This window comes from Poecilia latipinna, unplaced genomic scaffold (genome assembly GCF_001443285.1).
Source record: "Poecilia latipinna isolate Pla-1442-1.1 unplaced genomic scaffold, P_latipinna-1.0 Scaffold835, whole genome shotgun sequence".
In the NCBI taxonomy this organism is placed as follows: Eukaryota; Metazoa; Chordata; class Actinopteri; order Cyprinodontiformes; family Poeciliidae; genus Poecilia; species Poecilia latipinna.
In genome coordinates, this window is record NW_015113451.1 from 32,050 (window position 1) to 50,099 (window position 18,050).

Sequence of the window (18,050 nt, forward strand, 5' to 3'; positions counted from 1 at the left end):
CTCCTTCGGAGTTGTAGACGCACAGATAAACAGGCTCGACTGGACAGAAATAGAAACTGACCAACTGTGCTTGTCCGGTGCCAATTTAAGCAAAAATAAAAAATAAAAAAAATAAAAAAATACCAGATGCGGCGACGAGAAAAAGGTATTTGAATCCAGCCAGACGGCATAGAGAATCAGAAACAGGCAGACGAATGAATATTACCTCTGAGAGAGACTGCTTTCTGCCAAAATGAGTAGCTTTTATATATAAATGATCCAAGAAAGACATAGTCTGTCCATAAAATTTCTCCCAGGACAAAGCATTTATTAACCCAGACCTGCAGCTCTACATTCTCTCAAAGAGCCATCAAAAGGACAGAACCAGCACCATGACCTCACTGCCATGATGCCTGTTTTCTGCTTTATACCAATTCAGAGTCTTCAATTGGATATCGCCCCGAAAGGCCAACAGACTGTAATGTGATTTGTATAAAGAAAAAAAAGACCAAACATAAGAGGCTGGGAAGCCGCCGCCAACAAGGTTAGAGTGTTCCTGTGAAAGGTTATCCTGCTGTGAATTGGTTCCTCAATCCATTTACCGCCGCCTCGTTCTGGTGGCTGTGACGGAGCGGTCGGTGTTGGGGAACCTCACTGGAAGGACCGGGGCTTCTGTAGAGGATTTGTTTTGGTGCGCAGAGCGTTCACCTCAAGGTGGCTTCATTTCTTGACTCAGTGGCTCGCTCGCCAGTCAAGGCGTCAGCGCTGAATCCGAGCTCCGTATGCCAGCCTGATCCTGCTAATGAATTCAGTCGCCCGGAGTGGCGGCACGGTGTTGGTCACTGAGTGGGCTCTGGGGACAAGGGGGTTGTGAGAAGCCATCTGTCGCTCCACTGTGCTCTCCATTTCTCTTTGATTAAACTCAACAAAACAATAGAACAACCAATAAAGGTGATTTGGATGCACTGCTCCATGAAAAGCATCTGAAAACGTCTTGTAAAAGAACTCAAACCTGCTATCTGTTTGTCCAGCCCCTCCACCCTCTGAAGATGTAAAACCTTAAACCTTTCCTGGGAAGATTTCCCAAAAGCTTTCAGGAATGTGCATTTGTGAGGACAGACACTAATGTTGGACAAGATGCTACTCTAATTCATCCCAATGTGTTTTATTGGGTTGATGGAACACTTCCACTCTACTGGAAGAGTGAAATTGTGGTCCAAACTTTTAGCCAGGTGGATGAAAATCTCCCCGTTTGGACTTTTCTGTTCTAGCATCTGGAGGCGTTGTGCTTCACACCAACACTTTTCTCTCTACGAATTGCTGTAAGGCTAATCTACAGCCAACATGAAGTTTGAAGCCGCTGACTGTAGAGAAAGTTGGTGACCTAGAGAACTACGCTCCTCAGTCTGAGCGACCCATTCTTTCACAAACACTTGTCCCAAGTTAAGGGACAAACATTTGTATGGTGCTGCCACCACCAGGGTTTACACTGGGGACAGTTTGCTACCACGCAGTCAGATATAAGAACGTGAAAAACGTCAGTTTTACTTCATGTTGCTCTATCGTAAAAAATCTCAATAACACAGAAGTTTGTGGCTGCAAATTTAAAGGGTGCAAATACTTTTACAAGGCATTGTAAATAAACTATAGCTTTCTTTACCCCTGAACATTGCTCTGCCTGTGACCATCCAGTGATTTGCAGTAATTGCAGAGTCTTGTGACGGTTTTAATTCTAACTCGGTCTGTCATGTGTTGGTGTTCGGAAAGCCTCCAGCAGAAATTACCTGGATCCTCGGAAAGGTCTCAGAAGATATTAATCTTCTGGGCCGTATGTTTTTCTTTTGCCCGTCTATTTTCACATTCCAAACAAGCACATTTTATCATCTTCCTCCCAAGACAAATACAACCAAAAGTGACAGTTTCAATAAGGTTTGATGAAATCCCAACATTCCTTCCCTCCAAATCTAATGACTATTCTGGCAGTAGGTGTGTTTCTTAGGAAATATAAGGAAACAGATTCCCATAATTCATGTTTGGTAATGGGTTTATATGCCATGTGTTGAATGTTACAGATATGAAATATGTATATTTTCATTGGTTTTTAATGGTATGCTATAATACCCTAACTGGCCACTTTATTAGGTCCACCTGCTTTCTAACAAACAGTGAATTTTGGCTCCATTAGTAAATCCTCACCAGTTTTGAACCAAAATCCAAAATGGCTGCTGCTTACAGAGATATAGAAATATTCTGTCACATGTACTTATGATTATATATAATATTGCATAACTTCTACTAGTGAATGTTTTGAGTTTAAATAGAAGAACTGCAGGGACATTGGACCATCTTTTAGTTCATACACAATATCAGCATAGAAAGAAAAATAACTTTACAATTTACTTTCCCTGATGAATATATATTACATTTATCAATAGCCATTAGTGAACAAACCCAAATTAAAATGCACTAAAAGTCATTAGCTACTCTTGTTCCTGTCTATCATCTTCTGTGTGTTGAGCAAGTTTTTGTTTTTTATTGCCGCTAGAAATCTTCACCACTGTCCACCTAAAAACAACAATGTTAATAATTTTTGAAGCTGGTGTGGCTAAAAACACCGTTATGGTATCTAACAGTGAATTAACTTGTCTTAGCATATATATGAAAGAAATTAAAGTTTTTTAGGCTCTTACTGTAGGGTAGATGTTATAGGTAGTTTCTACATTTCCAAAGAGCAGCTATGATGCCAAACAGTAAAATCCCACTGTTGTCTTGCTGTTACATGGGAATGCTCTGTCACTGAAAGCTAAAATCACAAACACTCTCTAATTGGATGACGCCTTTGTTATGTGGTTTTATGTTCCCATCATTCAGTTTCTATTTTTTTTCCTGAGGCAGGATCTGGATGCTACTACATTAGAGTAAATCTTAAAACAAACTGAGAAAAGCATTCATTGCACTTGCAGAATACATTCTGCCTGAGATTATGTACATGAAAATAGGCATTTAAACTTCATTAATGTAATTTAATATTAATATTAAATCTAGGGTAAGTAGGGTTGAATTACATGTGAGTCAATAGAGAAAAGTAAAACATTTTCCACTTTACATGTGAAATCCTTATGCATTTCAGGTGCATTTTGCTTTACATTTCCCAATCAGTGTAGATAACACGTCAGCTTTTCTGTTGCTCATTTCACAAAACGTCAAATTGCACATAAAGTTCCACCTCCTGGCACATCTCTGGGTTTATTAGAGAAATGAAGACTTTTGTGCCCGATCTAACAATCCAATTATGAAACAAGGCGCCGATGACAGAATCAATGAAAACAATATATGAGAGTCTCATTTTACACATGTGTTATTGGAAACGAGCAAAAGGCCGTATTTTGAAAAGAAGAATCAGCAGCAGTGTGGTGAGGCGCAATTAAAACAAACCAAGAACTAACGACTTATGATTTGTGCAGCAGCGAGAGTAAATACTGATGCCGTAAAAAGAAACTTTGGTCTTAATTAAAATAAATAATAAAAATAAAAAAATAAAGCTATAACGGAGACCCTGCGAATGTTTTTTGACAACAAACGTATTTACAACCTGGTAAACTGGAGGGTTACTGCAGTACAGCGAATGAAATTTTCCGGTCATGTTGCGCACAAAAAAAGCCCCTTAATTTTCCTGAACGTGGTGGCGCCGAAAGCTGCCTCAGAGCTACTTGTAAGCGCTGCAGAGGAACGGGTCGCGTCTGCCTTGCTGAACTTGGCTGCATTTCAGACTGGTGCGGAGGAGGATGAAGGCCCGCTTCCCCGCCTGGCTCGGCGGAGGGGAGCAGAGGCCTCGCGGCGCTCTCAACCCACCGCGGTACGGGAGGGCGAGGGGGAGAAGCGGGCCACGCCGCCCACCTGGAGGTCCGGGCGGCACCGGGGCACCAGACAGCCTACTCTGGGGGTAAACTGAGGGGCTCGTTTCATAAGCAGTTCTGAGTAAATAAAAAGAAACAATTTTCAGAATTTACACCGGATTCTTTTGAAGTATAATGTCAGCATCAGGTTCCTGAATTGGTTTAAAATGCTCTCTTTTTAAAATCTTTGGATTCACATTTGAGGACTCACCAGTTATTAAAAATTACAAGTGATCCACTGTATTTATCTATATTTCTAGTCAACCAGTAGAAATTAAGCTAAAGTTCAGGTTAGCTAGCACCTCAGATTACAGCAGTGAAAATAGAAGAGACTAGTTTGAAGGTGAATAGGCAACATTTAGTGTTTAGTAAGAGCTCCTGACTGTTGAAGTGATCTGAGGCCCTAAGAAAGAAAACGACAGAAACTTTAAAGTCTGGGAACCCCTGGTCTTTCGGTCCATGGAAGTTCACCCTGAAAGCCGACCGCAAGACTCTAGAAGTCTCCAAAACCTGAAAATGGCATCAAGTTACATTTCAATGATATTTTTATTCATCTTTTTTCATATACTGACTAAAACAAACAGATGTAAGTCCAGATGAAAATGACTGGACATCATAATGGGAACATTTCTTTGGATAGAAGTGCACAACACCTTTCACATTAATATATGCTACTTTGATATTGAAAGCTACCTATGCAATGCGATTTTGGTCGATTTCGAATTCCTAAGCAAAATCTGCACATATATTTTACTGTAAAATGACTTCATTTACAATCTTACGTCTGTCGGCTCTTTTCTCCATTATGCTGTCAAAATGTAAACTGGTATATTAAAGAATTTTTCTTTTGTTCGTCAGTGCAGCATCACTGCACTAACCAAGTGAAGCAGCGACTCGACTCGGAGCCGTCTGCTCGTCAAGACACGATGTCGATTTCCACCTGAAAAATGGAGGACAATGATCTGCAGGTCCACAGAGAACTCCCACTCCCAGTTCAACCCACGAGGGAGTCGAGAGCCACGAATCACTGACGTTCCGATGTGGAATGCCACGTATGTGCAGACAGAACAGAAGTCTTCTGTTGCAGCATACTTCCTGATACTGAATGATGACACCGTCAGAAAGAAAGCGAGGCCTTCCCTTCATCAAGGTCTGTTTATCTGTGAGTGCCTTTGGCAATGTCTGCTATATGTCTTATGTTGGGTTCTTCTAAGTCTGCCCTGCCTCTGTGTTACCCTGTGGTGGACTGAGGACATGTCCAGGGTGTCCCCACAGGGTTGGACAGGGTACAGAAAAACAAATGGATGGTATTATTTCAATCAGCTGAACTAACTCACCTTATTCTGTTTGGAAATACAGTAACTTTGGTGACAGTTTTTATTTACAATTTATCTAGACCAAAGAATTTTTTTATTTGTAATAAATGGTAAATAAGCAGATAAGAATCATTTATATAAAAAAAAAAATGCTGGTATTTGCCACATTGAATATAGGCATATCAATAACAATGATGAGATCAAACTGGCTGAAGCTAATGTGGAAAGCATTTAGTTAGCTTAATTAGCTAAATACATACTATAATCTGATTTCCTGCCTTTTATTATCTTTTAGCTTACTGACAATCTCAGATCTTGTCCACATGTAGCCAGGCCTTTATAAAAACAATTGCCTTCTTCACGTCGATTACAAAAATATTATACACACAGGATCAGTTTCAGAGAAGTTTTCATTTATACAAATCCACTCCTCAGCGTCGTTTTAGATATGCCAAGCCCATAGGGGGCAGTGTAGCGATAAGCTAAAACCTGCCCGCCAATCAGATTGCTTCAAAATAACCAACACTTCCTGCCAGGAATTAAACATACAGCCAGGATGTTCATTTGTGTAGATAGATATAAAAGTTAAATACTTTTTTAATGGTGTGTAAGAATATAAAGTTATTAAAGCATAAGAGTATGTCAACATCAAAGCAACTATGTTTGTCCATTGGAAAATCTCCATTTTCCAGTGGACACGCAAATACAAATATAGTTTCAGTAAATCTCTACTTTTGTTTGTTTTTATAAATACTTATAAGTAATTGTTTTTAGTGATATTAAACTGAGTTTCTGTGTAGATAAAAAGCTGAAACACATCAAAATTTATTATATATTAGTTTTTCCCAGATATGCAGCTGTGTGTGGACTTTGCCTGAATAAATATCCACACATTCTGCCGAGAAAAATAGTCAAACATTACGCCAGAATTGCACCCAAAACTGCTAAGAGACATTTCACCAAATCACATCATGGTTGTATGTAGATATTTGAGTCTGAATGTGAATTTATAACCTTTTGCATCTTGAATAAAGAACAGCTATTTTCTGTTTGAAATGAATGGCCGTGAGTGTATGTAAACTTCTGGCCACCACTGTCCTCTTAAATCATTTTGGGCGCATTTGGATGTAAAAAAAAAAAACACACAGAAGATGCTTTTTTAAATTCTGTGATGTTTTTGAAATGATTCCAGTGGAGCAGCTCAGCTTTCTGCTCTGCTCAGATTTAGATGTGTGCAACGCCACCTGAGGCAAAACAAAACAAAACCTCCAGAAAGGTGAACGGTAGAGGCTGAAACAGAAGAAAACAATAAGAAAAGCTGAGGAATTCACTACTCTCACCTACCTCTCTGCCTTGCATCTGCTGCTGCTGTTTACTGCCAGTAATTAGATCATTAATCAAGCTAATGGAGGATCAGAGAATTTACTGGCTGTACTGTCCCCCACACAGCCACCTCATATTGCCCTGGGACCCCCAACCGAGGGGACACTTCCCGGATCACGACCCCAGACAGCTGAGATAGGCCCGCCAATCTGTCAGAGCCTGCTCCCCAGCCACCCACCCTGATGTCCACATATGTGTGCACCGTGGGAAGGTTATGTATCCAATGTAACCACTGCCAGCATGCTCCGCCGCACTGCTGCAGTCTGTTCAAGTGATGTGAGCTTTGATGACAGTGCGACTGTGAAGGTTTTAACCCTGGAGAAGTGCTAAATCAGACGTCTAACCTGCAGGAAAAACTGCAGTCTGATCCGGTTTTTTACTTTTTTTTGGTTCAAAATAGGAGTACATTAAACTCTGTTGGGTTGTAGATGTGCAAATCACCTGACCAAACAAAGTGTCAAAGCTGTTTGAGTCTAAAGAAGATTTCTTGTTTTTGCTTTGGTATGTTTCTATTTTGCTTGCTAGTCAATTTAAGGCTCCAAACAATGTCAGAAATATATATCTGACATTGATTGATTAGAAATTAGCATACAAAACAAATGTGGTAGCACAAATTCTGCTAGTCTCTTTGGGCAGATAATAAATAGTGACCGCTGTGCGCCTTTTCTTACTGTCACATATTGACAAACTAAAAGATTATATTAGTTACAGGACATGCCAATCAATAGAGAGACGGTCAAACTATCACTGTTAGTAATCTTGTACGTCATTGGTGGGAGCCAGCTAGAAGGCAACAGGCTGGCTCGTTATTAAAATATATTTTTCAAAATATATTTGAAAAAGCTAAGTTGTTTACCTTGTTACAAGCTTAATTTAATCACCATTGTATTGCTCTGAAAAGCTAACTTGTTCCTCAGCTTGGCTACAGGCCGAATTTATGCTAGCTTGTATTTAAGCTAACTTGTCTTAAAGAAGCTTGCTTGCTAATGTTTGAAGATAAGAGCTTGTATTAAAGCAAACCTGTTTCCAAACCTAATTTCAAACTACCTTTTTGCTACTTTTAAAAATTTACGTCTTCATGGTAAAGTTTTTATCAGAATGTTTTAAAAGCTGTTCTTAAAACTAACAAATAGCTTATTTCTTAGCTAGTCTCAGCTAACCTGAGGGAAACTTGTTTACACCCTGATATCAGGCTTTAAAAAAGTGAGGATAAAATAGACGGCTATCATTCGTTATAAGTGCAATTTTTTCCCCCCCAAATTCTTAGAATTACATTGCATTAAAGATAAAATATAATCAATTGCTTCTTTTCTGGAATGATACTCAGTCTTTCTAGAAAAAATTTTTTTATTACACATTCACCTACATACTCCTAACCAAATGGGTAATTCCTCCATTTGTAAGCACCTTACTGAGCAGAAGCTCATAAACAAAAACTTTCTTACTAGTGGAGAACAATGAGTTTTGGAAAATTTAAGCAGATTAAAACTGTGTAGACAGTGTAAATACTAGATGTTATTTAGATGATAGCAATAAAACATTCAAAAATGTGACTATGCAGTCATATGAACATCTATTTTGAAGAGCATGCGGACCCCATAGAGTGCTGTCTTATCTCAGAGTTTCAGAAAGATGAGGACTTTTTTTCTTATGAACTGTGACAGATAAGCTTTCCCAATCACTCAAGATATTCTCAATATCTAGGATAGGAATTAAAATAACTAAAAGTCCATAGCCTGAGGCTTTCTCTGCAGCGCTCTCCCTCTGGTCATTGTCTCGTACAGTCATCTGCCCTGCTGGAGGACCCGAGCTCATCCCAGCCTGTCTTCCTAAACAAGCTGCCGTGTAATTGCTTGTCAGAGCTGTCTGCGTGCCTGTTTTTCTCCCCCCGTCCCCCTCTTCTCGCCACCACGCACCTGACAAGAAACACATATTTACACTCAAAAATGAAATTACAGGCAATTTGAGAGCAGGAACTTCGGAGGCATCGCCGTCTATCGAACTGTCCACGTCGATGAACTCCTTTTACCCCGAAAGTGGAAAAAAAAAAAAAAAAAAAAAGAAAACACAGAATAATAAAAACAGAATAAACTGTTTGGGAATCTAGGCTACTCTTTAAACCTCTTCATTTTGTCAGGCTTCTTTCACGGCTTCTGCTTTTGTTTTCCATCAAGCTAAAAGGATTCTACGCAATGTTCAAATAACCCAGCAGGAAAGAAGGAGCAAAGCTTCACAGGTTAGAAGTGCTTAACTGGCTGTGTTGAGGGAATTATTACAATACAAATCACACAATGTGCTGCTATAATTACCCATTATTAATTACTGAGGCACATTCAGCCTTCAAGTAGCTGCCTCCAGGACATTTTCTGTAAATACTAATTCAACTTAACGTTTTAAATAACTTGCATTCAATGGAACAACCAAACAGCAGCAGATTTTTCATCACGGCAATGATTTCGCTAAAACTTTAACATGAAATGAAATGTCCTTAGCGCCAAATGGAGAAATACAAATTGAAAAGCTTACTTAACGTTTAAGTGATGTCTAAATGTAAAAATCTACCATTCTGAACAATTAAGAAGAGAAAAAACAGATATGAATCCCATGGTGAAATTAATGTCAACTGTGAAAAAACAAAACTTATACTTATGAATTAAAATGCGTGGGGGTCGGGGAGTAGAAACTAGCACAGCGTAAGAGCTGCTATGCTAACAGGAGAGGGGAGTAGGGTGGGGATGAGGCGTTGCTGCTATAATACTGGATATTTAATAGAAAATACGAATAGGAGAGGACGACGGGAAAGGTGGGTGAAAAACGGTAGCTTCCCGGACAAAACGGGAGATGAGAGACTTGACAGGTATGTTTAGGAATTTCTATAAATATACATGGATTTTTAGACACTGTCCACACACAGACGACTTTAGGTGCAACTGCAAAGGTTTTTTTCATCATCGTCATCATCATGTCTTTATTCCAGACAGAAAAAAGGTCTGTAGTAAAAAGATAAAACAAACAAAATAGGTAAATAAAAAACATGGCGCCGTCCATTCTGTGGCAGTGTTACAGCACACATTTTTTCTTAATCGTTTACGAAAATTGACCGTGTTGGTCTCCCTGTAGACGGGTCTTTAAATTGAATCTTTTAATAAAAAAAAGAAAAAAAAAACGAATAATATATTCTTTCACCAAAACTGAAATTTTAATTGTTTATTTTGTATTTACGTAATACTAAAATTTTTTTCCAGGCGTGTTAAATCTTCCATTTCCACAGTTCTATTGCTTTTCTTTTTTAAAGATATTTTACTGTTAAAGGAAAACTTATCAGCTGTCAATGGAAAGTCAAACCCAAACCACAGTAGTTGTATCCCGTGAATAAAACCAGTGCAAAATTTGTGTCAAACTGCCATGAGTCACCTTGTCGACATGTTTGCTGATGTTTACTCCCGAGAAGAATTGTGTTTGACATTTGTTCCAGACAGATCTGTTTGGGACGAGCGATGTTTTCGGGATGAGAAGCGAACGGAGGCAAGAAGCGGAGCAGCGTTGTTAGAAGGGTCGTGATGGGGAGGCCTATGATTGATATTCCCATTAGCCACCTGACAAGGTGAGGACAAGGCTTTGATAATGAATTGTGACACATTAATGAGCTTGTCTAGCAGAGACAATACTTGATCAGCCTTCTTACCATGTAACCTTTGATATCAGTGCAGCAAACCGCAGATAAATAAAGGTTTAAAAAAGTCACTTGCAAAGACAGAACATGACTTTAACAACTGTGCTTCACATGCTAGTGTTTATGTTTGGAAATTTTGAATAAATGTATTTTGTTTGGATTGAAGTTTAACTGTTTTTTTCAGTGCGAAGATAATGGGCAATTTCTAATCAAATAATGCAACTTAGTGTAAATTCACAGCAATAATTATCCACTGCAGGAAAAAACAGATTATTTTTCAATTTGTATTCAGAGATCAGGTACAGAATAAATAAAAAGTAAGCAACAATTTATTCTGCATGTACTGTACATCCATCAAGTCACACCATTTTGTATTTTGATTGTAAAAAAAAAAGTCATTTCAGTCTTTCCAATGTATAGAAGAAGAGCACCTGTTGTATCTATGGAGCTCAGCACTGCCCCCTATCAGTAACGCACAGTACTTTCTGCCTCACCCTATGTATTTTCACTGTACGTTTACGGCCAATAAGAAAGATTAAATATATCACACATATTCATTAACTATATTAGGTAAACTGTGGAACATCAGCATATGTAGAACATGTGTAACTAAACAAGTATATTGACGATATTAAGAGAACAATGTGCATGCACCAACTGACTGCCTCATTCACTGTGTGACACAGCGCCCCCAGAGGTGAGGCACAGCACTGCACTGATTCACCCCAGATTTCTTCCATGTATTTCAACAGGAATAGAGTAAATTAAGCGATTTTGACCACATAAATGTTACCAATAAAAAAATTAATTAAAAAACTAACATGAACAATTTGATTTTCTCTAAGAATTAGCACTCGTTTTCAGAATTCCTTTTGTCATTGTGCAGAAACGAAGCTCAATGAAATTTTAAAAAACAGCAACTCTCGAAGGCAAGTCAAACAGCTGAATAAAATAATAAGTAAGTATGTCAATAAACATATAAATATAGTAAGAACACAGAACCACTGGGATGTTAAGAAAAATAAATGACCGTTGCCTCCCAAACACACTGAGGGCACCACAGTTTAATAACTGGAAAATGTTTTTGTACATAATTTACATAATGTCAAATATCATGCAACGTGTGCATGTCATTCTATTTTTAAGTTTATTTGAACGACAGATATCTCTTCTGGCCTGGGAATATCATGTGATTGGGGGAATGTTACTGATGCGATCTAGAAAACACAAAGGATGAATAAATACAACTTCCACTAGCATCTTGGTAGAATATATTTTCACGGCAATTTACGAAACTGAATAACAACAGTGTTTAACCTCAGCTTGAGTTTAAATCAGTCGGTTATTTAATCGGCATTCAAGTTTAAAGATATCACCAAACTGAATTGCCTGCTCTTTCCAGGCACCTTAGTGACAAGTTGTAACTTAAATGTTTAGATTTTGAAGACTTTTTGGATAAATATGCCAGAATTCATTTACATTAGGAATCCCAAACAGGATTTTCCTTTTCGTTGCTGCCTCAATAAGTTTGTATTTGCATGCCAAGGTTTGTGTTGGTCCCTCTGCCGTCAGCATCATTGGGACGCTGGCTGCCTAAGTCTCCTCCCACGGGAACTCATTAGAATCGGCGTAGAGGAGAGGGCTCCAGACAGGTCAGGACAAACTGCACAGATGAGCTGCATAGTGATGCTTTCCGCTCCGTCTTTATGTCTGTTTGGTTTGGCTGCGTGTCACTTTATCCCGGTGGATGGCAGTTGAGAGATTGGGCCGCTCAAGCACTTGACAAGCATGGCAAAGACTCGCAGGAAGACGGCGACGTTCCTGTGACAGAGATATTAGCGTCTACTTTGTCCAAAGTTTTTGCGTGTGATCAAGTGCATATTTACAAAAGGGCTGACAGTCACCTTGCTGTCACGCCACAGCCTCCCTTGTGATGTATGACTAGGTCAGGAGCACTGCCCCACCCGCCAGACACTCATTAAATGCTCATGAATCTTAAGTGGAATCATACAGATATTAGAGCGTAATATGTAATGTTTGATCAACCTGTTGAAGATGACGAGTTTTTATGCGAAATGGAGAGAGAAAATAGAAAAACATACTGATGCTTCTTCTGCTTTGAAAAGAAAAACAAAAGTACAAGCAGTGAAATATTTTCACGATGAGTTTTACGTTTATTTTAGGAGTTACTCAAAGAGTTACAGCAGCAGTATGTAGCTTCTTCTTGTTTATTTGTTAAAACAGTCACCATGTCGACATGGTGTGATCTGAGACAGAATCTGTGAAAACATCGATCTCCTCCACCTCCTTCTTGAGCTACAACTGCTGTCTGAAGAAATGCAACCAATCGGAGCCAGGAGGAGGGTCTTAGCGCCGTCAAGCATCCTCATGTACGGCCTGCTAAATGTGCTAATGGCAGAGAAACAACTTATCAGTCCAGGAAAACTGTTTATCCGCCATCATTGGTGACCAGCAGGATCTGCTGACAGGGGTAAAATGTAGCAGAGCAGACAGCAAGGGGGAGGCTGTGAGCAGCTCCTAGACAAGGATAATTAACAGTGCCAAGACCTTCCTCTTGATTCTGATTGGTTGTTTCTGACAGAGCTGTGTATTTGTGAGATGACAGCAAAACAATAGGGAGGATATTGATGCCATGCATGGCTGTCATAAACAGGAAGTAAACAAACTAGGAGGATCACATCTGGACTTAAGACCTGCATGCTGGTTATGAAGTCTCGAATTGAACTCCTCTGTGTTAACGTTCCAACTCACTGTTAGGAGCAACCTGACTATATCCGCTTTAATGCTGAAACAAGGAAGGGTTAATAATGATGCCTGCAACAAGAAGCCTGTTTGGAATTAGAAGTATCCGAAGAGAATTGAGGCAGTTTGGGAAAGACGGTAGTTGTGTTTGTGATGCCAATCAAGACCTAAACATCGCCTAATTGCTCACTGGCTTCTGTTCGCAGCTGGCCGTCCAAATTCATTCCCATTCCTCGGAGGTCTTCGCTCCATCTGACTGCAGATCGTTGAAGCTTCTGCTGAAATGGATGGTGTAGAGTGAGGAAGGCCAGGGATGTTGTTATTGCTTCACAGAAGCCCGTGGACACATAAAGAGTTTATCTTCTGGGTGAGCGCAGAGCAAGCTCACCAATATCCTGAGGCAATCGCAACACCGTCCAGCCAAGTTTGATTGACTCCATACATCAAAAAACGTCTGGGTACGGATCGGAGAGGGGAAGGCCGAAGCGCCACTCAGCTCTTACGCAGCAGTGGAGGATTTTAGTGTAATTGGTAAAAAGAGCTGCCAGGCCGGAGAGCTGGGGGCGGCAGCGCGGTCGCAGGAGTTTAGTCTGAGAGCAGGAAGCCGGTTGGGGTGTTGGCTGCTGTTTGAACCACCGGAGGAGGCGGCCATTATGATTGGATGAAACAGCAAGACAGGAGGCTTGATTGGAAGCAACCGGAACCTGTTTGTTGTTTAAAAAAAAAGCCCTTTTCTCCCCGTGTGTGTGTGTGTGAGAGTGTGTTTATGCCTCTCTCCATCTCTGTGTAATTAGGCTGCTGGCTGGAAGAATGATCAGCTGTCATCCCCAATGGTGGCCTTCCACTGCCTGAATGTCAACACTGTCTGAGACCTCCTGTCTGAGCAGGCAGCACACTCAATTAGAGACACTCAGTCACCGCGGGGCTGCTAGGACAAACACGCCGCCACATTTCACAAACACACACATACATACTTATGAGCCGCCTTTTTAATGCCTCCACCTATGGTCGTGGTTGGGGAAAAAAAAGATAGACGCGCTTTCAATTCAAAGGTTTTTGATGTTGGGACATTAAAAATCTGAAAAAATAGGACAGTTGGTTTGTAAAAAAGAAAAAAATAAATGAAAAAAGTTAAACAATAGAGAGCCACTAACGGAATGCAGATGGTTAGATTATCGTCAGTGTGAGCAGCTCTATGAAAGGAGGAGTTATGGCAGTAAACTGATGTATTTATACAACTGCAAGGCCCAAAGACAATAAGTACATTATTATTATGTGACAAAGTGAAGACTCAAAGATAGAAAAAAAAGTACAGTCCTCCAGTTTAAAAAATAAATCATGTAAGTCAACATAATGCATAGAAAGACATCAACACCTGATGACATTTTTTTTTAAAAAGATACAGAAATAAATAAAGACCCAGTTTGAGGGGAATTGTAGGTTTGCATTAAAGACAAAACCAACGACACAAAAAGTATGCTGACTGTGTATAAAAGATCAACAATAAACACGAACATAATTATCTAATTTAAATGGGAATTTGGTAATACACATACCAAGGTGGGAAGATATCAGTCAGAACTTTGATGACAACAAGATTATATTATAAAATGACATGTACTGTAATTTTTGGCCAATAAGTTGCTCCAGACTATAAGACCAACGAAAAATATGACTTAAAAAAAAACATGATTTATATTCCAGAAAATACGGTAACTGACTTGGTTAAGAGGTAAAGAGGTTGTCTGTGGATGTCACAATGTCAATACAACAGCAATGACCTGCAAAAGCAACATAATATCTTGTAAAGCGTGGAAGACGACATTTATTGTGAATTGGTGTTTTATTTAAATGAACTGGATTCAAGTGGATTGGAAGGTCAAGTAACTATAGCAGGTGTGTGACATTACGGAAATACATCAGCACCTTCCTTTTAGAAGAAATTTCTGCTGCACTCTTCCGGTTTAACTTCAGTAAAAAGTAAAATTAAAACTTGAAAAGTTGAGCTTAGATATAAATAATAAAATAACCTGGTAAAAAAAACAACAATAAACAAAACACCAGATAATTTCTTCTCTGTCCTGATACGAACTGGAAGAGGGTGTACTTTCTTTCTGTATATTCTAGCACACTAAAGTCTTGCGTGGCCCTCAGCAGTTGCGTTCATTAAAGCGTAACTTTATACTGTGACTGTCTGGTATTTGTGGGAATGTCTCTCTGCAGGCTAACAGGCTTATTCCTGGATGAAAGCAGAGGCAGGTAGGCAGCGGCGGCGGACTGCCTTCTTGACTCCGTACGGCCACATCAAAGTCCCCAGACTTAAAGGGTGAAACAGAAGGAGCTCTTTCTCTTTGTGCATCTCTTTGCGAGTCTCGAAAGTGCTTTGCAGTCTAATGTCAAACAGAGGTAAAGTCAAACCAGATTTTCTAGCGAGACAGAGGCCTAAAATGAAACAACACCCCGTCACCTCGTGAGAACTTTCTGCCTGGATTTGCTTAATTTCTTACACCGCTCAGCAATCATTTTCTTTGACAAATTGCAGAGGAGCTGCACACCATCTGGACGTCTTCAGGCCTCCCTGTTCTTTAGCTGATGCTATTACCCAGAGCGCCGTGTGATGGAGTGGGCAGGTGGAGGGTTGGTGCCCTCGCAAACAGAAACCGTTCAGGAAGGAACCGTAGAATCTGTGGAGTTACGTAATAATCTCGCCTTGTCAGGAATCACACGCACCTTTAATTGTCCTTTTTTCCCCTCGTTTGCTATTTCCAGACCATTACTGCTGACATGTGCAAAAAAGAACAGACGGGTATAACCACACCGCATATATTTAAAGAAAATCTGGGTAAAATTTGAAAATGAAGAAAGAGAAAAGATTGAGCTTAGAGCAATAGTGAGGCTTTGTGGGCCTCCATATCTCTGTCCTCTGGTTGGTCTTCCTGTGTTGGTTTTTGTCATTGAGGTTACTGCTGAGATGTGGACAGAAAAGACAAAAACGTCTCTATAACAATGTGTACCAAGAAATGAAAGCAAATCTTCCACCAGAAGCAAAAAAAATATCAGCACTAACATTTAATGTCTGAATAGAAGACAAAAAGATTTGACCAACTTTCTGTTCTGACAGATATATGGGTTAGGCTATGCCCCAATCACAGTCAACACTAAAACAAACTACTGAGTAAACCTAAAATAAAGAGTTAAAGCACTAAAACAAGGAAAAACATGACTACTTGGTAGGCTTAGCCTGAAACTCACTATCAATTTTTGTAAACTGCCACTTTTCTAAAATGCTGTTGTATGTAGCTGTGCAACAGTTAATATGACAAGTGTTTTTTTTTCCAAATTAAACAAAATATTCAGTTTTTAATCTCTTTGGCAATCTCAGAATTAGTCAACCCTTCATGACAACCAACCTGGCAACCATGATGGCCACTGCAGTATCTCCCAGGACTTCCTCTGAAGCCTTTTCTATCCCTCTAGGTTGTAGGTTCCCAAAGTTCCTGTGACCGTTTCCTGAAAGCTGTGCTTCCAGCATCATCTCAAGAGACGGTCTCTAATATCGGTTTTATACTTTCCCTTGTTTGTTCAAGGTAATGATCTCTTCTCAGAACTATTGGAACAGATCTCTCGACACAACAAGGTTGTTTGGTTCAACCTTGTGCTGTAGTTCCACCTGATTTGGAAATGTTAGCTGCCTAATGATTGTATAATTCTATGAAGAAGCTTAATTTGAGGAAAATTAATTTTGAGACAACTTATTGAAAGCAGAATATAGAGTTGAACTTGGATCATATCCTCGCACTGTTGGTTCTATTCAGCTTAAACTGTGATTTGCCAATAAACCTAAAGACAGTTAAAGAGTTCATCGTCTCTTGAGCACGTCATGGCAGCATTTGTCCACACTCAGCTGCCTAATGACTGTATAAATCTATAGAGAAGCATTCATTTTATCAGTATTGTTAGGACTTAGAGCAGCAGCTCCATCAACCCTCACAGAGGTGATAGAGAGCTGCGCTCTGCCTCAGGCTGTTGTGTCCAACCTTTACCTCAGTTTGGCCTCTCCTCTTCCTCAGCCGCCATCTCAGCTCTGATTGCTATGCTGCATGGCAAAGTCGCCTCATGGGAAGCAGTGTTCCTCCCTCGTTTTCTTCCTCTTCCACACAGTAATCCTGGGCTGCGGAGCGGGCCGGCGCCGTGCCCCGGCTGGCTGCAGACGGGTCTCACTGGGTCTCTGGTCTTGCAGTGCCAGCCTCAGGCCAGAGCTGGAGGAGGAGGAGCGCACAAGTTCTCAGCAAGTCAGAGGGAGAACTCTGAAAATCAGGATGCTAATTTATTCTGCTGCCTTGGTTGTACTAAGATCAAATTAGTGAACTATTGACTGAATATTGAATATTTTCTAAGAAATTACAGTAAACGACTATTGACTACAAGCTTCTTAGCAGAAGTAATCCCGGCGTTTTTACAAAACGCTCCACCACCTCATGCTTTAAAACCCAACAAACTGCATGATAAAATGTGCACAACAGAGGGGAATGCGGCCCCCTGGTGGGAGATAACTATGATTTATGTTTCATATCTTTAACCACATTACCCAGACATGGTAGCGGGCGCATTCTGTATTTAATTGCGCATTACGCAACACCGGGAGGGTGTTCAACATTATTACAGTGTAAATATACAGTCTGAAATTAAAAAGAGCATTGTGTTAGAGCAATCATGTCAGATTAGTGTTAAATGCGAAGCATCATAAAACGCCTGGAAGTGAGAAATGACTTCCAATAAGTATCGCTGCCAGTGTGAACGCAGTAGATCTCAGAAGAGTACACACGTCAGTGTACGTTCTGGGTTTTTGTGAGGAAAATGAAACCATGACGACTCATTTCTGAAACTTTTCCATATCTAATATTTTGCCAATGATAGCCAAATACCATCTTAGCGCTACCAAAAAAAGCTAACATCTACCGTCTTATCTCCATATGTTCTGTAAAGGGACATATGGAGATAAGAGGGTAGATGTTAGCTTTTATGGTGGGCTGTGGTCTC